Source organism: Cyprinodon tularosa, unplaced genomic scaffold, assembly GCF_016077235.1.
Source record: "Cyprinodon tularosa strain WSP-4 unplaced genomic scaffold, ASM1607723v1 ctg1574, whole genome shotgun sequence".
Taxonomy (NCBI): domain Eukaryota; kingdom Metazoa; phylum Chordata; class Actinopteri; order Cyprinodontiformes; family Cyprinodontidae; genus Cyprinodon; species Cyprinodon tularosa.
This window is the reverse complement of record NW_024038410.1, coordinates 1-25,854: the sequence shown is the minus strand read 5'-3', so window position 1 is coordinate 25,854 and position 25,854 is coordinate 1. Positions and strand designations below refer to the sequence as shown.

Here is a 25,854-nt window from a genome sequence, read left to right as displayed (position 1 = left end):
TCGTATTATCTAATCACATTAGGAATAAGGTGTAATTTTATCCATTTATTGAAAACTAAATTATACTGGGGAAAAGCAGATACTGGCAGATAAAAGTAAGAACTTATATCTTTATTTATGTTACAGGAATTTCCCAACAGGGAACAACGGTCATATAATGATTACAAGGATACAAAAAAAAAAAGATTACAAGAAACACTTATATGTTAACTTATTCTTAATATATGTCCCCATGACAGGTTCTAGGGAAGATGTTTAGTTGTGGCTGCTTGGGCTGTTCTGCTCTTGACTGGGAGATATCTGCAATGAAACAGGAGCAAAAGTCCGTTATTCTGAAATCAAAATGATGACACTAATAATAAATGATAATAATACCAGAATCTCCACCATAATGAATAATTATAGCTGTATTAATGGCCTACAGGCATTTTGATTCAGAAAAATGAAAACTAACCCATCAACATTTTTTTTAATTAATCAAAATTAATTTAAAAAAAACTTTAAGTGAGTCTTTATTGATTTGTGATTTAATGGAAACACAAACAAAACATACATTTCTTTCGAGGATATTACTTTCTAGACAATTCACTAATTTCATTTATTTCATTTTTATGGCCACATGGTCATAACTTCACCTGTCGGTCCAGGAACACCTGCTTTTGCTGAGTCCTGCCATGTTTCACTGATCAGTGGTGCTGACTGTTCCTGCTCTGCTGCCTGATGCTTTTCCTCATCACTGTCTACTATCGCTGACTCTGTTTCCTCGTCATGCTGCTCTATCTGTTGTTTCCTTCCATCCACCTCCTCTTTCTCCTCCTTCTCACTCGCTCTCTGTTGATCCCCTGTCATCTCTTTATCTCTTTCCACTGTTATTTTCTTCTTAAAATAAGAAGATATATCTCTGGACTTTCTATTTTTTGTCTAGAAATTGACAAACCATACATAAGCACAAGCTAACAATGTTAGCTACGTAACTCTGTCAAAAAGACACTCAAAGTCGCTGTAACAGGAGCTGATACAGTTGATTTATGCCCCTCTTCTTTTACAAACGAACGATTTGACTTATTTACTTACCGTTAGTCTTGTTCGCTTTCTCTATGGGTTCTTTTAATCACTGTTGAAGGCGGGCACGCGCTAAAGTGTAGCTGTCGGAGAACGCAACTGCTGCTCGATGGGACGGAGTGGGGACGGGAGGGGGAGGGGAGCGGCGGGTGAGCTACGGTGCGCGAGAAGGTCAAGAAGAGCGGCAGTGTTGCTGGCTCTGCAAAATGGGATAAACCGCTAAACTGACACTACTACCATTTACACTGGCGAGTGGGGTGGCCAGTGGGGTGGCCAGGAAATCGCCAGGGGTGGCCATGGCCACCCCTGGTGGCGCCCCTGTTGGGATGGACATAGTGCGCCTACTACCTACCTACATAGCACATAGTATACATTATCCCTTGTAAGCTGTGCATCTCCTATGACTAAAGCCTAATAAAAATGGCATGGCAACATTTAACCAAATCTAACATTTACTGTAATTACCCCCAATTTCATAGCCATTACACTCAACTTTGACTTTATGTATTTTAGAAAATTATAGTTAGGCACCAGCTTTTTGTGGAGGAGAGAAGGAGAAGAAATATGAATATGAAAAGAAGCATAGAGAGACAAAGATATAGTGATGCAGAGTTAAAGGAGGAATACCTCAGAACGGAAAGGCAAAGAGGGATGCTTTTTATTGTGTCTGATGGTGTTGACAAAAAAAAAGTAATAACTGGAAAAAATACATCATAATAATTATGAAAAAAATACAAATCAAGGAGGTTGCATCGGTACATTGCTGAGCAGCCAAGACCTTGGTCTAGAACTGTATACCTTCAGATTTTGTAATTTAACTAAATTTTTATTTTCAAAATTAAAACTTTTTTTTTTACCAAATTCTCAAGAATCAGAGAAATGTGTTTAGGAAATGATGCGTTTTTAACAAGTGTTTTTTTTTTTTTTGGGAAAAAACGTTTTCCTGCAGCCCTTGTTTGGATCTTCAGGTGAAAGTAAATCATTTAATCTCATCTGTCATCAGTAATAATAGTTTGTTCATAGAGGACTCTATCATTTTCTAAACATTTAACACTGGATGGTTTCTTCTGAACCATGAAATGTTCTGTATAGGATCCCCTTTCTTTTAGAAAAAGAAAAATGTTCTAAATAGTTTGGCATTAAGTTTGCTAATGTCCATTTCTGCTCTGAGCTTTGTATGTGTGTTAATTAAGGTCTTTATTTCTACTCTAGGATGCACTGATGCAGATTAATAGCAGGGGACGTGGTAGAAATAAACTAATTAAATGGACCATTTAGAGCTAATCTTTCTTGTATTTATAACTTTCTGACAATGAAATTTAGTGAAATAAACATTTACATTAAAATAAATTTACAATTTAATTGTAGTCTTGTAATTTAATGAATATTCGAGTTTTTTTTTGTTATAAATTTAGCCACCAGCAAGATAGCTGGCAAAGACCAGCAAAATGTCCCCCTTTACAACAATCAGTCCTCAGGCTGATGCAGAGACAGGGCAACACAATCATATACACACATATATACATATATATTAATATTTTTATTTTAACACTAACCAAACCGTTAGCATTGTTTATATGTCTTATTGATTAGATCTACTTAAACCTGAAAAACTCACACAGGCACATCCAGCAACCTAAAATAAAGCATTTAGTTTTTTTCATTTAATTTTCCTTAATTATTGTTCCTGGTCTAATGGGTTTTTTTCCCTCACAGTTCTAGACGTCGCACTTCCAGCTGATCCTGACCCGGAGCCCTGGTTCTGGATAGAGGATCAAGGTGTTGAATATGTTTTTCATATTGTCACAGAACCGTTCCTCGGTTACAATGAGGAGATAGAAGTAGAAGAAATAGGGGTTGACTATGAGGAGGTAGAAGTGGAAGGAGTAGTGGTGGACGAGTATGAGCAGGCGGAGATGTGGCCTTTTGAGGGGGAAGATGATGATTTTGATGAAGTCAGGTCTTTTTCTGGTGAAGAAGATGACCACCTTCCCCCACATCTTCGGTTCACCCAGAGGATTCCCCCCGACTTCAGACTCCCGTTGAACCACGAAGAGCCAGAAGAGTCCCTAGAGTGCCAAGAAGACCGCTTCTCCAGGAGGAGGAGAAGAGAGGAAGACGATGAAGAGGAGCTCCCCTGGAAGAGGCTTTGTCATGACAGGGATGTTTAAGAAGAGGAATTCTGGCAGGATCTGGCAGGTCTAGGGATGCCTTAGGTAGCGTCTTGCACCGTGGCTTTTATTGACCCCGCTGCTAGATTTTGATTTAAGTTTTAGATGTTAGAAATTTCGTTTAGCACTGACATCTGAGCAGGCACTGAGGACATGACAACCATTTAAAAAAGGTGTGGAACATGAGAGCTGGCTAAGGCAGACATAATCTAGCATGCTCTACATCTTATGTCAGAGCTGGACAGTCTGCCAGCTAACAGAAGGCAACACAAACAAAGGATTGATAAAAGAACCAGATTTGAAAAAAAGAAACACAGCATGGAGGCAAATGAACAAAAAATAAAAACACCAAAAGACAAAAAATGAATCCTGGTTGAAAACAGATGAACCACAAGGAGGCAAACCAATCCAAGGAGCAGCTGGACATCACTGCTGAGGACAACAAAGGAGGTCAAAGAAAAATCTTAAAGGTCTAAAAATGGAGGTCACCTAAAGTCTATAGGCAGAGGGCCAAGGCTGTAGTGGAGACAGATTATCTAGAGTAGGACGATGCTGCTGGGGACAAACTGGATCTAGAATGGAACAGTGGCACAGCTTGTGGTGGTCATCAGTGGAACTGGTCTCTGCGATGTTGGTGAGAAGGTAAAGAGACGATGCTTGGAGGGACAAACTGATTTCAGAGCAGTTTGAGACAGAGGACAGGACTGATGTAGGGATTTGGGTTGTGAGAGGAGCCGACTGTTAGAAACAGCTTTCAGATGCGACTTGGTCTACTTCTAGATGTTCCTCTGGTCAGTTAGTTTTCAGGCCTACTTTGAGGGAAAGGAACCCTCTGCAGAAATATTCTTCATATGATCTAGGCCTGTTCTGACCGCAGTGGACCTCTTCTGTGTTTTTTGAATCCCATGTTGGACCGAGCCTCTCCAAGCTTTGGGCCATCAGAAGATGCTGATGAGATCTGCAGCGACCAAACCAGAGGAGGATCATCTGGGCTGCTGACCTTTACAAAGAGTGAGAGCATGTTCAGTAAGGAGCAACAATAATCCATCTTTTAAATAGAAAGTTAACATTTCAGGTGGCCTCACTTATTTTTTCATGTATGTTCAGACACTGTGGACGTCCAAAAGCAGAACTTCTGTGAGGAACCGGGACATCCAGGATGGTGAGGAGCTTCCCAGTCCCCACCTGAGGACGGCACAGAGAAAGACTGGAACAGAAAACACATGGAGTAAGACTTTATGAACACCACAAACCGAAAACTCAAGCTTCCCAGGCCTGATTAAAAGCTAACAGTCACTGAAACACAGAAAGGCCAAGATTATGATGAAAACAACATCCTGCCCAGATTTAAACTTGGTTTCCAGGAAATTCATTTGTCTTCTTTTTGCAGGGAAAGCAGGTTGAACATGGGAGCAGTTTTCTAGCAGCCGGATCACATTGGAACAGAGTCCATCCACACGTGTTTGGAGGTATGTTGGTTGCTATCTGACTAGAGAAGCATCACATGCAGACAGTTTCAGACTCTGAGGAGGCTTTGCTTTCATTGATGAAGGAGCTGAAGAAGAGGACGGAGCACAGAGACAGCTAAGGAGGAGAAACATGGCTCCTCTATTTCTCTCCAACATGCTGGAGTCCTGGACTGAAAAACGTTGACGACCCTGCAGCTAAACCATCAGTCTGCTCCACCCAGTAAGAGAAGATAACAAACCTTTTTTGCTTCCAGATGTTCATCAGTATTGGTGGAGATATTAAAAACAGATCCAGAACAAACAGATTTAAAAGATACAACCATCCCATCAAGGTGGTCTGACCTTTAATCTTTATCTTTCCATCATTAATTGTTCACCTTCGTTTGAATCTCTGTAACCAAAATTTACCAGAACCAGAAGTTCTGACTTTTCCATTAGACCACAGATAAAGAGTTAGGAAGCAGCTTCTGATCCAATATGGGAGAATTTCCCCCTGGTTGATCTCTGAAGGGTTTTTTAGAACTTTTTAAAGCAGAGAAACGACCGACTGAAGACTTGCAGCATTTTCAGGCATTTTCTCCAAGCATCCATTCTCTACAGTTATGGCTTCTGTTAACTTTAGCTTCCCCCTGTGTGTTTCCCTCTTCTCTTGGTCAAAGTTACACCTCTCCCAGTGTTCATGTGTTTAAATGTCACAGACTAGCGTGTTCGTTCACTAACTCCTGTTCTTCTTTTCCAGATAAGGTCATCTGCTCCTTGGACCGGCGCCTCTGTGTCTGTTGGACGTCTGCTGTCCTGTTAAAGACCCGCTCGGCCGCAGTAGATGGGCGCTGACATGGAGCTGCTGGAGGTTCCTTCCTGCTTAAAGCTGCTTTTCCTCTCTACTGTCACCACTTCACTGCTCAGGAGGAAGGACTGCTGTAAAATTAAAGACTGGATGTGATAAGCTGAGCTTCCTCGGGTTGAAGACATTTCTCTAAACGCCATAATAAGCTGAATTTATTTTTACCATGTTGTAAATAGGATTGGGCTGGACTGTATGTTTGTGTTTCTAATTGATTCTGTGTTTCTGTTGTTTTCTGTTACATGTTTTTGTATTAAAGTTGTCATGTAAATTGCCTTCAGATGACATTTGCTGGGACTTGTTTCTATTTTACAAGACTGGATTATAATAAATTCCCCTACTGGGTCTGTTTCTGTTGAAGGATGCTTCCTGTCGTTCTATCTTCACATGTTATTTCTCACTATAATAAAGGTTTGATTGAAGTCATGTGAACAGGATCTTTTTGTCTTTATTTGTAAAGTGTCTTGAAATAAGTGGTTGTAAATTGGTTCTTTATAAATAAACAAAAGTGAAGTCAACTGGAGCAAGAGTTTAATATTACTATAGTACAGCGCTTTGGCAGATAGGTGGTTATTATTGTTTCTCTGTTGGGGGGTCTGACCTGACAACATGTTAATAGAACAATTGTTCTTGTCACCTTGCAGGGTCGAAACTAATTAGCTCTACAAAAGGACAGTGAGACGTTCCTCCTGCAGTTCTTCTGATTTTAATGACCTTATAGACAATCTGGGAGTTAAGCAGCAAAGCAGACAGGACACATCAACACTAAGCCTTACAAAGAAAAACAAACAGAAATGGGAGGATAATTAAAGATGAATGTAAAGGAAGATAGTAGGAACTAAATGTTAAATGAACCCAAAGGCAAACAGCTTTGCTCAATTCAAACAAAACTTTCTCCAAAGGTGATTTTTCCTTCTTTAAACTATACATACTTGGTCCCTCAGGGTTGCATAGCTCACTCCTTTTAACAGACGCCATCTAATTAATGTTTCAGACTCTATATTCTATCAGAGGAAAAGGGGGTAAAGGATTTAAATGGATTGATGATCCTACACTCACATTAAAACTGGTCTTAGAAAAGATAAAAATGGAGTCAAATCAGTCTCAAAAAGATCCACATGTGTACAACAAGATATATAATTGTGCATCTCAATTTACTAATGTGTATCACACAAAGCTCAAATGTGTACCCTGACATTTACAATTCATGCATGTGCAGTGTAATATTACTCGAATATTATGAATGGTGCAAATTTGAGAAACTGTTAACACATTTTCATACTATATATAATTAGGGGGTCCCTGCTCCATCTCACCATCAGTTTGGGGGTCCTTGGCCTGGAAAACCTTGAAGACCCCTGTTTCAGAGGCTATCCCAGCAAATACCAAGGGTGTGTATGGAAAACTCTCAATGTGAAGAACAGACTCATTTTCTGACATTCAGGCTCAACTAAAAAATGTCTGACTTGAAGTCAGATTTATGAAAAAATATATTTTTAAATATAATACAGCCTACCTCTTTTAAATATTAATGTTTTCATCTGCATGCAAATAAAGTTATTTGCATTTCTTCAGTTATTATAATATATCATATAATTTGCCATGTCAATCCAACACTTCTGTTTTGTCGTGGTCAGTTATGGAAGTAGCCTACTGCAGAACAAATAAACCTAACAGCCAAAAAAACAGCTATCAGTCTTTTTTAAAAGGCATGTAATGATGCTTATAAATGTCAGGTGAAAATGCAGTGTTAGTAAAGTAAAATCCTCCTGACAAAAACTAGGACTTTTGCATGGACAAACCAGTGAAGGTCAGTAAGTAAAAGATGAGATTATCCATCCATCCATTTTCTGTCTCTCTTATCCCAAGCTGGGTCCTGGTGCCTATCTCCAGCTGTCTAAAAACTTCTCTCCTAGAGTGATTTTTATTTGTTCTTTTTTTCACGGCACCAGTGGCTCATTTTTAGTGAACAGAAAATATACAGTTGCTAAAAAATCTGTAATGACATCTGGAGAGAACAGGCGTTTTAACGTGCGTGTGCTATATTTAGTTTTTCAGAACGGTACAATACAACTGCAGTACTCAGAAGACACAGCAGATGGCAGTATAACAGCTTCTCCATTAATAACCATTGAACAAAAACTCCTTCATATTTCAACAACATCCATATGACATTAACATGTTAGTATGGAACAAATCCCTGTTGAATGTTTTTGATACTTTAAAGACAAAAGGGGGTTAAAACTAACACTAGTTGTGTGATCATAATTTGTGTCTTATGAAGTTGCCCTTTTTTCTTGGTATTCAAACTCAGATGTATTCATAATTGGAAGAAAGTTTCCAGTTTTCAGATTTTTTTCCAAAAAGAAAAATAATAAAGATTTAATTAAATTCAAATTGTGTATTTTCCCGAATTTCTGCATAGTATTGATTGATCTAGTTCAGGTTTAATCATCAAGTGGTTTAAATTTCACAGTCAAGTGCCCTTTAAATTCGTAGGGAAGTCATATTTAACTGTCAAATCATTCTGGCTTACATGTGTATATAAATGTACTCTTTATCAGACTATATTGTCCCAAAATCTAGAAAATTTCTATTTAATGAAAGATCCTGTCTTAAAATCTGTGGGGTTTTTGTTGTCTTATGCAGGCCAGTTAGTTATACGTCAGCTTGTACACCTAAATTCGGCCAATCATATATCAACGGTCATCTGTCAATCAATTTTTTTTGGTCATAGCATCTTGATTAATACGTCACAGCTAATATACGCAATAGTTGAAATAAGAAATAAGAGTAATCGGAAATGCAACGATTTGGAACAGCCGTTTCCCTTCGACTTTAACATGGGGCCATCCTGTCACTGTACATGCCGCTGTTGTCTGGGCTTTTTCAGGTCAAATTATATTCTGGCAGGGCTTCCCTCTGTCACTGGTCTTCTTCATACCTTTTATGGATAGGAACTGTAGGCGTAGCCAAGGGCCAGTTGGGTCCAGTTTGTGAACCAGCAGATATTGTCTCTGCTTTTTGAAGATGACATGGTTCGTTTTGTTCAAAGCCAAGTGCGTTTTTTTTTTTTCTTTCTTCTTTTCTCTTCCTCGGTGGGGGGGAGCGGTTGCGGGCAGGTCGGTGTCTGGTGTCCGCTGTCGCATTGTGGGGGCTCCCTTTTTTTTTTTTTTTTTTGGGGGGGGGGTTGGCATGTCTGTTTTCTGGGGGGGCGGGCGGGCCTGCTGGGTGGGGGTCCTGCTGGCGGCGCGCCGCTGGTGTGTGGGGGTCCGGGCGGCTCCGGCGGGGGTGGTGTTGGGGGGCCGGTTTGGATGGGCTGGCTGCGCTGGCTGGGTATTCAGGTGGGTTTTCCCTCTTGGAGGCATGGCGGGGCTGCTCTGTTCCCGCTGATCGCGGCGGGTGGGGCTGCGGGGCGGGTGGGGGCTTGGAGTGGCTATGGCCGGCGCGTGTTGGGGGGCCGGGGCGGCGGAGCTGCTCTGGCGGCGTGTCAGGGCCTGGTGCGGGCGGCGGGGCGGCGGAGCTGCGCTGCTTTGGCTTCGTCCGGTGGAGGAGCGGCGTGGTTCGCTCCGCTGTGGCTTTGTGCTGCCCCTCGGGCTGCCGGGGGGGGGGGGGGGGGGGGGGGGGGGGGTGGTGGTTGCGCCGGCTGCGGTCTGCTCTTCTTGCGGTTTTGCGCCGGGTGGCTTTTCTGCTCTCGGGCTGATTCTGTGCATCGGTCTTGGTGGGGTGGGGCTGCACTTTTGGCCAGGGGAGCTTTGGGGGGGTCCCGCGGCGCTCGCGGCCGGTTCGCGGCGGATGCGCGTGAGCCCCGGCCGCCGGCGGGGCCACCTGAGTGTTTTTCCTGGGTGGTGCGGTCGCGGTGGGTGTTGCGGCCGGTCGCCGGGGCTTGGTGCCGGGGGGCGGGGCGCGTTTCGGTGCTCTGTGGGGCTGGGGCGTTTCGGTCGGCGCCGTGGGGGGGCTGGTGTTCGGTGCCCTGCCCTACTTCAGGGTGGCCGGCTGCCGGCGGGGCCCGTGGACTCGTCCCCGCGGCTCCCCGGGGCGCCGGCATGGCGGTGGCTGGGGGGCTTCTTCGTGGCTGTCTCTCCTCCTCCCTTGGTGGGGGTCTGATTTCCTTGGCTGGCCCCGCCTTGGTGCCTTCGCTTCTGGGGTCCCTTTGGGCGCCTGGGGCTTTGGGTCTCCCGGCGCTGGACTCGGTGCTCTGGGGGGTGTGCCTCTCCGGCTCTCCACAACCACTATTGAGCATTTTTTCTATGGTTAAAACTTTTCATGCACAAGTTCACCCTCACAAACAACTACAGGTGCTAGGCTTCAGGTACTTAGAGATTCACTTCCAAACAGAAACCCCACATTCATGTCTTCAGGTAACACAGAGTACATGTCAGACTTAATAATATTACTTTAGCAATAGTTTCAAGGTGTTTGCTTTATTGTATGTCTCGTACCATGTCTTTTGGTTGTGCTGTTCTTTTTTTTCATCTCATTGCAGGTGATGAAGCAGACTGAAAATGTTTTGTCATTGTCTCCTTGCTATCTCCTCTTTCTTTCATCTTTTGTCCTTTTTTTTTCTTTTTCTTTTTCCTTCTTCTTCTTCTGTTTTTCTGCTCTACTTACATTGCAGTGTCCATATGAACTGTAAAACTCCCTGCATAATTATAATAAAGCAATTTATATACATGAAACAAGTGGAGCAGTATGGCAATTGCCATACCGCTACACTTGTGAAAGTAAAATCTGTTGGGCTCCTTTTGGCATCAAGACAATTATTCTTATTGCCACCTTGCCAGACAGGACACTGTAAAAAAAAAAAAAAAAAAATACTCCCTGGGAGCCTCTGGGAGCCTCCTTCAGGAGGTGCTCCAAGAACTTCCCACCAGGAGGAGGACCAGGGACAGCCCAACTTCTTGCGCTTCCCTTTAATGAGCTGGAAAGGGTGTATAGGAGGGGGAAGTTTGAACATAAGATCTATATCCAGCCGTTCAGCAAAGATACTGCTACATGGCTTTACATCTTACTTTTGTCACGGTTTGTTTGGAGGTTTTTATGAGGACCCAAATGCAGAGGCTGACAGGCAGAGGTGAATTCTTAAAAGGTTTAATGAAAGATCAGGCAGCAAAAACAGGTATCCAAAAATCCAACTTAAAAATCCAACACAAACCAGAACCATGGAGACATCAGGGGAAAACCATCAAGGAGCCAGGGTGAGAAAAGGTAAGACGAGGAACCAGCAAAGATGGACTGCAGAGGGAGTGTATTTATGGCTGACTGAACAAAGGTAGGACTAATGAGCTGATAAGAAGCAGGTGTGACTAGAGCTGATGAGGAAGCCAAGGGAAAAGAACACAAGGGGGCAACAGAGGACAGACAGAAAAACCTAAGCAACTTAAACGAATCCAGACACACCAATAAAGCTAGTAAACAAGGAAAAAACTGGCTAAACTTGAAACTGAAAACTTAGAGAAAAACAACAGAACCAAGATCGTTACAGAGCCCCCATAGGCGGATCTACTGGGGTGGCATAGGGTGGCAAATGCCACCGTAAATGACAGCCTTGCCACCCCTGCTGCCACCCCAGTTGGCTGTAGGGGTGGCGAGGCTTATAAATTATGGATAATTTGAGAATTAAGACCGCTAATTTCCAATGTCGGACTGCAGTGAATGCAGCACAAGATGACGCGAGAGCGACTGAGACTGATTAGTTTTGAAAAACCGAATGGGGCAAAGCGAGGGAGCCAGGGGTCACAGGGAGAGTAGACACGGGATGACACGGGCTGCCGTTCGGATCTCCTGGTCAGACTGCTTCTAAATTGGAACGAAATTTTTCTTTTCTATGTCGACATTATCTATCTCCTGCCATGCTCCAAAATTTTACGGATGCTGCATCCGTAGGTTTTGGAGGGTTCTTCAGGACAGGTGGTTCGCGGGTTCATGGCCTCTTTATTCACACCCAATTATCTGCTTGTGTGAGGTCTACCCTTAGCTAGCTTGCCATCGTGGGGCTTTGGGAAGGAATCGCGTCCGCCCACTGCGATAACTTCGTAGTAGTTGAAGCCACTAATAAAGTCACTCCTCCTCCCAGTCTCTCATGCCCTTCATCAGAAGCATCACTGGCAGCAGTCACTAACGTTTCATCATCTCGGCGCATCATGTTTCAGGCATTCTAAGCACTTTCATTTCGCCCAAGGGTTACCTACATCCACTCATGGTTCCTTCACCACCTCAGGATACTCTTAGAATCATGTGGCCTTCCCTCTAGTAGATAATCTGGGCATTCGTTCTGGACCGAGCAGCTGCATCGCAGCTACTTGCGGGGTTCTGAGGCTTCCCTCAGCTCTGGGCCGATGGTTCATCAGCCTATACCTCATTCATCTGCCCAGAATTCTCACCAATTCTCGCAGCTCAGCGCTCTCTCTGCCTCTAGGTAACTCTATTACAAATACTGGTGGTGGTTCAACTCATTTTCATAATTTTCTGACCTAATCACGACCATCCTCTAACTCATTTTTCTACTCCCACTCCTTATCAGTTTTCTTCATTATTCCCTGCTTCATGCAGTCTTCCATGCTGTTTCCTTGCTATATTCATGCTGTCTTCATTCTGGCTCGCATTCATGCAATCTCACCTTTATGTCAGGCGATTACATGCATTCTCCTGTGTTTTACGTCATGTCTGGTCTGTGTCTCGTCATGCATCTTTGACACCATTAGCATGCATTTCCTAATGCATCAATTGTTCATATATGTTATCATCCGCAAGAATCATCCGCAAGATCATTATCAGACTCATCCGCAAGATTCATTATCAGACTCATCCGCAAGATTCATTATCAGACTCATCCGCAAGATTCATTATCAGACTCATCCGCAAGATTCATTATCAGACTCATCCGCAAGATTCATTCCCTGATGCATCACATGCTCCCTATCTGTGTCTCGTCGTGTCTCGTCATGCATCCTTTACGCCATTTTGCATGCATTTTCAATGCATCAATATGCACCATGTCTGCGTCTCGTCATGTGTCTGTATCCCGTCATGTTATATGTTCTATATGGACTCATCCGCAAGATCATTATCAGACTCATCCGCAAGATCATTATCAGACTCATCCGCAAGATTCATTTTCAGACTCATCCGCAAGATTCATCATCATCGTCATCATAATGGGATACATTTTCGTCATCATCATCATCGTCATCATCATCATCCGCAGGATTCATCATCATCATCATCATCGTCATCCGCAGGATTCATCATCATCATCGTCATCCGTAGGATTCATCGTTATCATCGTCATCATCATGGGTAAGTCATCATCATGGGTAAATCATCATGGGTAAATCATCATCATCATCATGGGATCATCATCATCATCATGGGATCATCATCATCATCATAATGGGATCATCATCATCATCATGGGATCATCATCATCATCATGGGTTCATCATCATCATCGGATCATCATCATCATCATGGGTTCATCATCATCATCATCATGGATTCATCATCATCATCATCATCATCATGGATTCATCATCATCATCATGGATTCATCATCATCATGGATTCATCATCATCATCATCATCATGGGTTAATGATCATCATCATGGGTTCATCATCATCATCATCATGGGATCATCATCATCATCATCATGGGTTCATCATCATCATCACCATGGGATCATCATCATCATCATCATGGGTTCATCATCATCATCATGGGTTCATCATCATCATCATGGGTTCATCATCATCATCATCATCATGGGTTCATCATCATCATCATTGGTTCATCATCATCATCATGGGTTCATCATCATCATCATCATCATCATCATCATCATGGGTTCATCATCATCATCATGGGTTCATCATCATCATCAAATCATCATGGGTTCATCATCATCATCATGGGTAAATCATCATCGGTAAGTTTTCGGCGTCAACCGTGGTCGCCATCCTCATCAACAACCTGGCTCGGTAAGTTGTTCGCAAACCTTCTCAGCATTTCATTACGCATTCTTTATTCTGTCCCTAGTTTATGCCCTACGAGCATACGGACTCTCCGGCCTCGACCTCGGCTTTTTGGGGGAACATCCCTATTCACATTCATCTACTCATGCATGTTAAAGCATAATTCAGCATGAATGTTCCTGCCGAGGTCTGAGCGCCAAAGACTATACTTTCTTATCAACAAATTCTTCTAATTATCTTTTCTCTCTGTGTGAGTTTTTCAGATTGAAATGAAGCTCTAGCGGAAGTTCAATAGAAGAAACTCTGACTTACCTCCATCAATCAGAAGCTGATCCGTCTCTGAAGCGAGCCAATCAGCTTCGAACTACTCCACCACGAAGCCCAATCAGCGTCCTGCTTCCACTTTATAAACTCCCTCAAATCTCACCCCAGCCGCTATCCTGCAATCGCAATGTCGGATTTCGATTCAGACGACAATTCACCCACCTCCATCCCCTTCTCCGCCATCGCAGCTGAATCGTCCTTCATGACACGACTTCACCTCAACCTCATCAGAGAGTATTAATCCCAGTTGTCACCATCCCTCGTCTCATCGCATTGGTCCGGCAGAAGACCACCATGTTGAGCCCGGTTCTGCCAGAGGTTTCTTCCCAAAGGGGAGTTTTTCCTCTCCACTGTCGCTTCATGCTTGCTCATCATGGACAGTTCACGGTACCTGCATCAGCAAGCAGGACCTCTATATCCCGAGTCTGAGTGAAGCCCCGGCGTCAGCTCCCTCAGTCTTCTAGTCCCACAATTCTGCTCAGCAGATCACCTTGTCAACCAGCTCGGATTAAACCACCACCAGTTTCAGGCCGGGGGGAACATCCCTATTCACATTCATCTACTCATGCATGTTAAAGCATAATTCAGCATGAATGTTCCTGCCGAGGTCTGAGCGCCAAAGACTATACTTTCTTATCAATAAATTCTTCTAATTATCTTTTCTCTCTGTGTGAGTTTTTCAGATTGAAATGGAAATCGCCGCATTCAGCTGTTATAGTCATGTCAACTTTATGTTATGCTCTCTGCTGAGCCTTTACAGAGATGTTACATTTTGTTTTGGCACCAGAGAAAATCTGATATTTTCTTAACCTGACTCCGCCAGATGGATTTGCTGAATTTGCTCCGCATATCCATCTGGAAACCTTCCGTTGAAGTAATTTTGGGAAGGGGCGAAAATACTGGTTTGCTGATTGGCCTATGTTGGTGATAGATGGGCCAAATAAACCAATAAGATCAACGAAGCATATGACGTACTAACAGAGCGACGACGAAAACACAACCACAAACCAGGCTACTCTTGCCGAAACCAGTCGGGAGAAGAGCAAAAACATCTTTTCCTCTGAGAAAGGCCTCCAGAGCAGTGTTTTGAACTTCTTTCAGTGAAGAAATACTCTGTAATTCTGATAAAACTTGCTCGATAGCCACGCTAACGCTAGTTTCATCGGCTGAAGCCGCCATGTTCTTTAGACTGAACTGTGGCGCTTCTCGTTGCGTCACACCTCAACCCGCCTCAAAGCCAACGCTGATTGGATGTTCGTTTGGTGAACGGCTTCAAATTTTCTTTAACGGAGAGTCTCCAGACTGATATGGGAGTGAAACCTTGAAAGCTCGCAAGATCAGGATGGTCTCATGAGGCTAATATTTCCTTTGATAAAACCAAAAGTATTAAAAGTAAAGTTAAAAATGTAATACTGGTGTAAATCCTTGTTTAATATGAAGCAGTGTTGTTGTTTCTTTTTTTTCTATATATAGTATGAAACTATCCAGAAATGACCCGTGTGAACCTACTCACAAAATGTTTGTACTTTTTCAGACTGGAAGCAAAATTAATTTTTGTTGTTGCTTCTTTTCAGATTTGTGGAGATTTTGATGTAACGTACCTGCCTTTTTGTTGATTTGTTGATACAGCAGCTCTATCTACAGCATATTTACATGCATGAAATGTCCCTTTCATGTTGCCTTAACTGCTGTATGACAAGTTACTGAGGAACAAATGTGGTAAATGTGTGCTCAGAGTAACCAATACATAGATGTCCAGTACCTTGTTTGGGTGCCTTGACCCTTTTATTTCTAATGTGTATTTATGCTCACTTTAGTACAGCTCAGTCCATAGATCTATGATGGGTAACTTTTTCTTTTTTATAGTTTCTTCTCTGACAGTCAATCTCACACATCTGTGACTCAGCGCCTGTGTCTTACCTTAATACCTTTCCTGTGATAATGCCCCTCTAGAAGCAGTGTTATCATTCTTCTATCTCCTATTAAGTGAGATCACATTGTACGATGTATTTCTAATATGAACTGTTTCACATGAAACACTTACTCTACATACTATTCTCACCAAACTGTGATAACTGTGATTAAATTCAGTGTAAACAAATGCCACATGTTGCCACCCCTCAAAAATTCCTGCCCCCCCTCACGCCACCCCATAAATATTTTTCTAGATCCGCCCTGTGCCCGCTTAAAAATAACTTAAAATGCTGAAACCTGCCAACAAAGCGTGTTTGCTTTCATTATCCTGGTGCCTGCAGTTTGGATTATGTACATGAAAACCGCTTTCCAGCCGCCACGGCGAACCGCAAGGAGGCGACGGGGCCAGAGGCTGCTGTTGAATGGGAATACTACTGACAGTGCACCACCGGAATGTGGGGGTCTGAGTGGCTCCGACAGAAATAATATTGGAAGGCAGGATGGTAATCTGAATGAACTGACTGCACTGATTAAGTTTTCAGGTGGATTTTCCCACTTAAAAATATATTTAAACTACTTTATTCCCACTGATCACAGCAAATATAGCTGCAAGGCAAAGAAAGGATAGAGTAGCTCCGCCCAACGTCAGACCCACTTTTGCAATTCAATTCAATTCAATTCAGTTTATTTATATAGCGCCAAATTCACAACACATGTCATCTCAAGGCACTTTACAGTTCAACCAGATCATACAGTCAAATTGATACAAAGTTTTCTATCTAAGGAAAACCAGTTGATTGCATTGACTCATTGACTCAAATACAATCCCCCACACTAAGCATGCTTGTAGCGACAGTGGAGAGGAAAAACTCCCTTTTAACAGGAAGAAACCTCCAGCAGAACCAGGCTCAGTGTGAGCGGCCATCTGCCGAGGCCGACTGGGGTTCAAGGAGACAGAAGCAGAGATACAAAAAGCAGCTGTAAAAGGCGGCCCCGTCCAGGAAACACACAGCCAGGCAGACGAGCTCCAAGGCAGCTCCCATGCCAGAGGACGAAGAGAGCACATCCACTCAGTCACGGTCAGAGAAACAGGACCACACTGGAAAACAGGCCGATCTCCAACATCTATAAACAAGGGTGTTGATAGAAGCAGCACAGCTGATGTTTCTTTCCAGGATGACGTCACAGCCAAACAGGAACAGACGAGGCAAAGCTACTCTGAGGAAAAGCAGAGAGAGCAGAAGGTTAGAGATTGAACTAACAGATTCTGCAGAATAGGAGAACAGAGAGAGAATGAAGCAGAATGATGAAATGGGGGTCCCTATGTCCTCCAAAAGTCTAAGCCTATAGCAGCATAACTATAGAGATAGCTCAGGATAACCTGAGCCACCCTAACTATAAGCTTTATCAAAAAGGAAAGTTTTAAGCCTAGCCTTAAAAGTAGACAGGGTGTCTGCCTCACGGACTAAAACTGGTAGTTGGTTCCACAGGAGAGGAGCCTGATAACTAAAAGATCTGCCTCCCATTCTACTTTTAGAAATTCTAGGAACCACTAGTAAACCTGCAGATTGAGAGCGAAGTGCTCTGTTAGGAACATAAGGAACAATCAGATCTCTGATATAAGATGGAGCTTGGCCATTTAAGGCTTTATATGTGAGAAGGAGGATTTTAAATTCTATTCTTGATTTAACAGGAAGCCAATGAAGAGAAGCCAGGATAGGCGAGATATGATCTCTCTTTTTAATTTTCATTAGAACTCTGGCTGCAGCATTTTGGATCAGCTGAAGGCTTTTAACTACAGTTTGTGGACTTCCTGATAGTAAAGAATTACAATAGTCCAGCCTTGAAGTAACAAATGCATGGACTAGTTTCTCAGCATCACCCCTGGACAGGATATTTCTAATTTTTGCAATGTTCCTCAGATGAAAGAAGGAAATTCTAGAAACCTCTTTGATATGGGATTTAAATGACAGATCCTGATCAAAAATAACACCAAGATTTTTTACTTTATTATCTGAAATCAGTTTAATCCCATCCAAATGAAGTGACTGGCTAATCAGTTTCTTTTTCAGAGACTCTGGTCCAAAGACTATAACTTCTGTTTTGTCTGCATTCAGAAGCAGAAAGTTAAGAGTCATCCAGGTTTTTATGTCTTCAAGACATGCCTGTAATCTATGTAATGGGTTAGCTTCATCTGGATTTATAGACAGATATAGCTGGGTATCATCAGCATAACAGTGGAAATTAATCCCATGCTGTCTAATAATTCTACCAATTGGGAGCATATATAAAGTAAAGAGAATTGGTCCTAGCACTGATCCCTGTGGTACTCCACAGGTAACCTTTGAGCGTGTTGAAGATCTATCATTAACATGAACAAACTGAATTCGATCAGATAGATAAGATTTAAACCAGTCTAGTGCTGTTCCTTTAATTCCAACAAAATATTCAAGTCTTTCTAAAAGAATATTATGGTCAACTGTATCAAATGCAGCACTAAGATCCAACAGGACGAGCACAGATACAAGTCCATTATCTGAGGCCATGAGAATATCATTAGTGACTTTCACCAGAGCTGTTTCAGTGCTATGATGAGCTCTAAAGCCAGACTGAAACTCTTCAAAAAGTTCATTATGGTGGAAGTGATCACAAACTTGTTTGGCAACTACTTTCTCAAGAATTTTGGATAAGAAAGGAAGATTGGATATAGGTCTATAAAGTCATCTGGGTCAAGAGACGGTTTCTTAAGCAGAGGTTTAATTACAGCAACCTTAAAAGCTTTAGGTACATATCCCTGTAACAGAGATAAAGAATCCCATAAAATCATTGCTGCTAAGAGCAGGTGGAATGGACGGTTCAACAGAGCTATGGCTCTGGGTGAGTTTGGCAACTGTATTAAAAAGAAATCTAGGATTATTCTTATTCTCCTCTATTAATGAGGAGAAGTACGCTGCTCTTGCTTTACAAAGGGTCCTCTTATACAGCAGTAAACCATTTTTCCAGACTAGGAAGGACTCTCGCAGGCCTGTGGAGCGATATTTTCTCTCCAGTTTCCTAGCATTTTGCTTCAAAGTACGCAGCTCTGCATTAAACCAAGGAGCAAGCTTTCTATTTTTAACGGTTTTCATTTTCAAAGGAGCTGCGTTGTCTAAGGCAATACGCAGAGAACTAGCAACCCCATCAACAAAATCATCAACCTGTGAAGGGGAATAAGCTAAGCTTTTGCACTCTGCAGCACTGCTCAGCGACACAGAGGAGAGAGAAAGTGAAGCAGATTCTTTAAAATTTATAACTGCACTATCTGATAAAGATCTACTGAAATTGAACCTTCTTTTGGGGGAGGAGAACTCTGTTAAAGTAATCCTGAAGGTTATTAGAAAGTGGTCAGAGAGGACAGGGTTGTGAGGAAATACTGTTATTTCTTCACATTCTATGCCATATGTCAGCACAAGATCCAAAGTATGAAGATGAGAATGCGTGGGACTATTCACATTTTGAACAAAGCCAATAGTGTCTAAGATAGCATTAAAGGCTGCTCTTAAGCTATCGCCTTCAATGTCAGCATGGATGTTAAAATCTCCCACTATGATGACCCTGTCAGTATTTAATACCAAATCAGAAAGGAACTCTGAAAACTCATCTAAAAATTCAGAGTAAGGACCTGGTGGACGATACAAAGTTACAAAAAGAAGAGGTTTTCTTGCCTTGAAATTTGGATCAGGGAAATTAAGGGTTAAATGTTCAAAAGAGTTGTAGGTATTAATTGATTTGGGAGTAATCAGTAAGTCAGACTGGAAGATTGTTGCTACTCCCCCTCCTCGCCCAGAACTTCTGGGGATGTGAAAATTTAAATAGCTTGAAGGAGTTGCCTCATTAATGCTCACATAATCCTCTTGCTGCAGCCAGGTTTCTGTAAGGCAAAACAAGTCAATGTGATTATCACAAATCAAGTCATTAACTAGTAGACTTTTAGAGGAAAGCGATCTTATGTTAAACAGACCGCATTTAATTGTTTTAACTTTTTCCCCAATTGGAGTTATTTTGATTTTAATTAGATTATCATGATTTACTCCTTTGGGAATCTTTGCTAATTTATTAGATTTTGGTCGTGGGCAAGACACTGTCTGGATGGAGTAAAGAGTGGGTAACAGTAGAGAAGCTGCAGAGATGTGTGTTAAACTACAACTCTGCTTCCTGGTCTGCACCCTGGGTGGTCAGGGTTTTGGAGGACTAATAAATGTGGCCAGATTCCTAGAAAGAAGAGCTGCACCGTGCACCGTGCAGCTTTGCTGCTCTGGCTGCACGGTGACAACTGGTAGACAACTGGTACAAGCAGCAAAAATGAAGCAACAGACACGTCCGGTGTGAACGCAGCATAAGGAAGGAGTGACTTGTTTGTCTTTTATTCTGTTTCACTGTTGCTTTCTGTGCTGTGAACAAACAGTGTTTTAACAATTAACAACTTTAAACTGCGGGTTAAAAAACCCCAAAAAACCTCAGGTTTAATTGTGCAGCCGCTGCCAACTTTGACCATTTCTGCCAGGTTTACCAACACTGCATTATCCATTTTGTGTTCAAGAATTGTTTGTTTAACAGTGTTCTACACATACAGACATATATACATACACGCACACACACCTAACATATATATATATATATATATATATATATATATATATATATATATATATATATATATATATATATATATATATATATATATATATATATATAGGCAGGCCAGATCCACCCTCTTTTAGTAACAGTGTGAATAAACAGGGATAAATAGTTTTTTGATTAATAATTAATAGCTCTGCTGATAACATAGCCTAGGTCACTAAATTGGTATGGATACCTGGATTTTAACAGCTGGTCCAGGAACCATCCAGAGGTGAAAGGCATAAACCCTGGTAAGTAAGCAAATTAAAGCTACAATTATTGAACTAAGAACCTTAAACTGGTTTCACCTCCGATTTTGAATAAGTTAAATAATTAAATATAACTCCAGTTCTAGTTAATAATTTATTCATTATCTGCAGGATATCATTTTTGCACAACAGCATCTTCCAGCTTTTTCATCACCATCTAATTAATGCAAATAGAGTCAAAGTTACTAGAGAAACCTCAGGGCTTGATGTTAACCATTGCCCGATTGCCCGGGGCAAGTAGTTTATTTGTCGGGAGAATACAAATTTCATTGCATTTGCCCGCTAGATGGCGTGATTCAGCTCTTGGGGAATTCTGAATTCTGGAGAATTCTGCAGAGCAGCAGCTGGATGATGAATTTAATCTATACTGTAATACATGCTAGATTAAAAATGATCAGTCAAGGATTAGGAAAATAATAATAATAACTGTATGCAAACAGTGTAAATATTTCTATCATATGGCAGTCTTCTGTACAGTGGTCATACATTAAAAATGTTCATTAAATTTTTTCTCTTAGACATTGGAGTGGTGCATTAAATGTTATAGAGCTAAACATGTTAAATTGGTGAGTAGTGGTAGTGTAAGTTTTTTACCTCTCAAGTTTTTTTTAGGTTTTTAACATTACAATTTATATTTTTCCAAGCACACAACAGTTTAAAGCAAAGTTTAGTTTGAAAAGAATGTGCAGGAAGGATGAGAAGCATGTTAACACGGTAATGTAGGCTTGAGTTCATTATCTGACGCATGCATATACACACCAGGAACCTGGAAACTTAAAAAATGCTGAAAGACAAAAAAACATTTAAAAAACAAATATGTTTCATTGATATCTATACAAAAATAAATATTAGGAACTATATTTATGAGACATTATACTGGGCAAGTAAAAATTATTTCTGGGCAAATGAAATGTGAAAGCCACTTGCCCTTCGTAAAAATCCTTGACGTCATTACCAAACGTACATTAACAAATATTTTAAGTATATAAGCATAAAAACTTTGTTCCTTTGTTAAGTAGAAATGTCGGCTATATTAACTTTACTGGAGTAATTCTTTTTTGGGCCTTTTTTTTTTTTACTTCTACTCTTTACATTATTTTGCCATTTTCTCTGCTTTCTCCTCCTTATCTGTCAAAAATAGACTTGTTACTTTAGTTTGGTTTAAGTTCATGTTCATTATGGCCTGTTAGTATATATATAAAAAAAACCCATCAAAATGATTTGTTTCATCCCTAAAATTTATTTCTTTGTCGTTGAACTCGGTGCTGCCCCAACTTGTTGTTTCCCTCGTACCAAAATAAATAGTTTTCAAGATGATGTACAGTTAAATCTGACACTATTACCATTAGTTATAGAACTAAGAAAATGAAGTATAAGGAAGTTATCATCCAGAATTGTAGAAAATGCTCCTTTAATAGTTTGGCGCAAGAAAACTTCTATCCTTAACATTTTTCCCACATTACTTTCACTTTCATAATTTAAGTAGTTTTAAAAATTGTACTTTTAGACTTTTACTAGTTGAAAGTCGTAAGGAAGCAGCTGTTCCAACCGTTGCATTTCCAAATTCTCCCGAGTGGTGGAGACTTTACACGAGTGAATAAAGTGAATGTGATTGGTCGTTTATCAGGAGGATGAAGGATTGTTGTGGCGGAAGGTTCCTAAGCAAGTTTGGTTGTAGCCGGTTTGTCGGAAGCATCTTGCTAACCAGTTAGCAACTTAGTGCTAGTAGGTTCCCAATGGGAAATTATATTGGGACCAAGTAGCACTAAACTGGTGACTTAGAAACGACACTGTCAAGGAACGCTATGGACAGCGGAAACATGCAAGAGGAGGAGAGTTTAGTGTCGGAGGTCATGGATGAGTCTCCTCTGTCATCCATTTTTTATTTAGAGGAGGAAAGCGGGGACAAAGATGTTGTGGAAGAGGACGCCAGAGCAGCAGAAGCTTGGTTTGGTGTAGAAGGCTTACAGCCGTACATGTTTGAGCCCTTGCCTCACAACGCTGCCAGTTCTGTTAGCTCTACGAATGCCGAAGACACAGACGTCCATCTGAACACTGGGACGAAACTCAATGGGAAAGGAAATTTTTCTTATTTCAACTGTTGCGTATATTAGCTGCGACATATGAATCAAGATACTATGACCGAAATAATTTGATTGACAGATGACCGTTGATGTATGATTGGCCGAATTTAGGTGAACAGGCTGACGTATAACTAACTGGCCTGCATAAGATAAGAGAATTATTTTTTAAACATAAATTTTCAAAATTTTGGGACATCTTCTGATAAACAGAACATTTATATACATATTTAAGCCAGAATGATTTGACATTTAAATGTGATTAAGTGTTTTTAAACAGTAGGATTTAAACTTCTACTTGATTAATAAACATTAATACTTTGCTCTGCTGTTCAGCCATTGTGTAAGAAAAAACAACCAGGCGGAAACACCATTTGTTAGAGAGAGGCTCCCTGTGTTTACACCTAGGAGCTTTCTCTCTCTGGTTCTTTTTCCTGTAAAGAGATCACTTGGGACAAACTCTTTAAATAACACTTCATAAATTATATGAAGTTTTTTTTTATAGAAATTGTAATCTTAACCAGATCAGAGAAGTTGCTTAGGGTTACAGAAGGTAGCTGCTTACCCCCTGGCTCACCTCTCAGGAAGTGGCCCCGATAAACAGTTAAAAAGGCATTTCATACATCTCCAGTCTGTCACATCATCACATCATTACACCATGCACTTTAGCAGATGAGGAGACATTCATGGCTCCAGCCTTATCAAAATATTACACTTTGTTCTTAGCTGAAGGACACCGCTCTCATTCCATTTCCAAATCTTTGCCACGTACAAAATGAAGATTATAACTGTATATATCCGGACAGAGGGACTGTCTTAATTAGATAAACTAATTTGGAAAACATCAGTTCTGACATGCAACAGGCAGCTAATATTAAGGTGTAATAAACTCACACATCATCAATGATAATTATCCTAACAATTCGATATTGGTTTATCACATATGGTTGACTGAATTACTGGATTTGTCAGACACCCCCCTTTAAAATCGACAGTTCTTCACCACCTCTCAGCACATTGAGAAACTGGATGGTCAGTAAACCCACTTTGCTCCTGCTAGTTTTCCTCTGTAATGCCGGGGCCAGCTGTCTGCAGAGCTACAAAAGTATTCCCCTCAGCAGCTTTATAAACAAAACAACTTTTGATTTTATTTCCTCACTTAAAAAGAGCAAAATGATTATAAATGTCACTGTGCTCTGTGTTGACTGTTGCTTCCATTTATTTTGTAGTTTTTTCCCTTTGTGCTCTTTAAAGAACCGCTGCCTCAATTTTTGGAATGATTTGGGTTTTTTTTGGCTCTGGAGGGCTGGATGAATGAATGCAGCAATCCAGATCAGGCTCACAGGCCTGGAGTTTGATACACATGCTATTTGCATAATAAACCGTCTGCCCTTACAGCAGAGCCAAAGCTGCCTTCTTTCTAAACACACACCTTCACACAGAATTCTGCCAATCTGCTGATGTGGCACATTGATTTTAGTTCTTATTAATTTGATAATGCAGCATTATTACTACAGGTGTAGGTTTTCAAGTATTACCACAGGGATCATTTTTATCCTTTCCTGCTTGCAGAAGTTGAGTGGGAGGGTTTTTGTCTGGAAGCTAAAAGCTAAGGTCCTGAAAATGTGAAAGCGTTTTCCTCTTGGCTGCTGACTGACCTGATATTGCGCCAGCGCCCCTTGCCTCTCCTGTTCCAGCTCTTCCAGCTGTTTCATCGCAGCCTGCAGGGCGCTCTCCTTGGCCAGACGTTCCTTCTCCAACTCCTGTTTCTCCGCCTCGGTTTCAGAGATGGCCCGCTGCTGATGCAGGTGGATCACCTCCAACTCTGCTCTCTTCTCAGCCTCCTCCTCAAGCAGCCTGCTCCACACACAGACATGCAATGCAGTTAATAGTCTCATACAGGGGCAGGAACATAGGCCAGTAAAATAAATCCTAATGTCGTCTATAATTCTCTTCTTGACGACTTAAAATTGAAGCTAGGCAGAGGCAGCTGAGTCCGGGTCCAGTGTTTTTATTGCTAAACACAACACATTTACACTGAGCTGGTCACCGATGAGCCGAAGCTGAACAAATGGTGAACACAGCTCCCTTTTATACATTTCTTATCGGTGGAAAACCCCCTTCAGAACATATTTCAGTCTTTGGTAAAGGTCACATTGATATTTATCTGCAAAACACGGTGACATTCATAGACACATCTCATTCTTGTGAGAGCAATCTCTCAGGTCATGAAAACATCTGGTGCATTCAAATCAGAAACTTATGACGGTTTAGTCACAAACATGTCAGAACACATCTTTCCCTTGCTTCAAGCCATGTCAGTCTGGCCTACTGCTCCCTCCTTGTGTCTTAGTCAAAGCATCACCCTTTCTGGGACCATTACCGCTCTGTGTGCCTTGAAAATAACAACTCTTTTTGTATGGCCAAATTTTGCTGAGCTGGGCAACCTTGAGATGTCAAATATTTCATTTTTATTGAGTGTGCTTTCTTATCACTAAGGGGCCTCAACCCTGCGTTGTCTTGCAGACTTCACTCCTATTGGGAACAGGTGCAACAATTACACATACTCACTGCTCTGCTTTTCTCCTCTCTGGCCTTGAATGGCTCCATTCATTGCTCTGTTTTTTTTCTTTTCCTTGAATTGCTCTTATAACAGTATTTGGGAAAACAACTTTAAACTTATAAAACATTAACTTTATTTTATCTTATGATTAGTGCAGATTAATACACAACATTCCCCCCTTTTGATCCTAAAAGGATCAATTAGTGATTATGCAGGTGATAACTAATCTAAAACACCTTAAATGTGAACTCACCCAAGTGACAAAGTTTATATATATATATATTGTGCACACTAAACCAAACGTGAGATTAAAACACACACCATATAGTAGAAGTGAGTAATATTTAAGATGGTGGTGTTCTGAGTAAATATTAAAAATAATAAAATGCAGAAAACAGAAAATACAAAAACAAAAAAGGGATCCCCCTCTTGGCTCCCTTAAGAGGGCCCTCCTCGTTGTTACTTTTTTGTAGCAAGATTTTTAATTCTGTTTTCCAGCAAGGCAAATCCAATGCCCAAGCACATC

At 41.3% G+C, this 25,854-nt stretch overlaps 1 long non-coding RNA gene across 2 annotated transcripts; it reads left to right on the top strand.

Moving 5' to 3' along the window:
* The first annotated feature begins 3,027 nt into the window (after window positions 1–3,027).
* LOC119780216 lies at window positions 3,028–6,064 on the top strand. 2 transcript variants are annotated; one of them, XR_005280360.1, is made up of 5 exons: window positions 3,028–4,244; window positions 4,341–4,461; window positions 4,624–4,702; window positions 4,786–4,922; window positions 5,442–6,064. It is a non-coding gene; the product is annotated as an uncharacterized LOC119780216 (long non-coding RNA). The 2 variants fall into 2 exon arrangements; XR_005280359.1 differs by having other exon boundaries at window positions 3,028–4,259.
* Window positions 6,065–25,854: the final 19,790 nt, after the last annotated feature.